This window comes from Echinops telfairi, unplaced genomic scaffold (assembly GCF_000313985.2).
Source record: "Echinops telfairi isolate 266 unplaced genomic scaffold, ASM31398v2 ScPeMD7_3;HRSCAF=10, whole genome shotgun sequence".
NCBI classification, from domain to species: Eukaryota; Metazoa; Chordata; class Mammalia; order Afrosoricida; family Tenrecidae; genus Echinops; species Echinops telfairi.
Window position 1 is genome coordinate 54,048,179 of NW_022103899.1, and position 1,113 is coordinate 54,049,291.

Here is a 1,113-nt window from a genome sequence, read left to right on the forward strand (position 1 = left end):
AAACTTCCATGGATGGAAAGTTATGCAATGTTCAGAATTCTCCCCTCAGATTCAATGACACTGGCTCAGATGACAGCCCCCAAGCAACAAGGTTAGATACTTATTTTCTTTGACGAGGACAGCGGGACAATTTTAGGCTGCCTGGTTTCTCTGGGACTCAAGGAAATCCGAACCACCCACACGCTGGCTGGCTTTTCTCTCTCGTTTGCATATGTTGTGCAACATGCAGAACTGTTGTAGAAGCCCAAGTATAAAAATGAAAACTCTCCGAGGTCCTGTTGGCCAAAGAGAAGTATCATAGGCATGATCATCTATTTCTTTATTTTCATTCTGCTTTGTAGCACCTATTGATACAAATGTCCCATGTCGTTATTGATTCCGATTCTCAGTTTTAAACATCCACACCATATTTCATGATCACATTGCCAACCTTTGACGTAGCAGCTACACATTGGGCTGCTAACCGCAAGGCCACGAAACCACCAGTAACTCCTTGGGAGAGAGAGAGCTGTCTACTCCCATAAAGAGGTACAGTCTTGGAAACCCACAGGAGCCACTCTATCCTGTCCTACAGGGTCCCTATGAGTTGGAGCTGACTGGACAGTAGCAAGTGTGGGTTTGGGGTTTTCAGTTAGCCATATAGCACTTAACCATTTAGCCACCATGCGTGATACCAACCAACTCATAGGCGGGTATCACGGCTTATTTAAATAATGCTTTACTACTGAATGTGTTAGGGAGTCCTGGGGGCAACATAGGTTAAGTGTTGGACTGCCAACCTAAAGGTAGTTGGTTCAAATCCACCAGCCACTCCATAGGAGGAAGAAGAGGCTGCCTGCTCCAATAAAGATTGACAGTTTCACAAACTATTGGGCAGTTCTACTTTGTCTCTCAGGGTTGCTGTGGTCAGAATTGACTCAAAAGCAATAGATTTTTAGAATTTTATATTGAAAATACTGGTGGTTTCCAATTATTCAGTATTAGAAATAATGCTCCATTGAGTCCCTTGGAGAAAAGCACTTACTAAAATTCTGCTTTTAAGAAGTGTGTGTGTCCAGGCTGCGTGATCAAGAGGTGCTGAAGGGATCAGTTATCAGGCATCAAAGAACAAAA

At 43.4% G+C, this 1,113-nt stretch overlaps 1 protein-coding gene across 1 annotated transcript in view; it reads left to right on the forward strand.

Moving 5' to 3' along the window:
* The window catches only part of COL4A3 (collagen type IV alpha 3 chain), a 177,220-nt gene that overhangs the window by 19,936 nt on the left and 156,171 nt on the right, over window positions 1-1,113 (forward strand). The gene's annotated exons all lie outside the window — the stretch shown is intronic.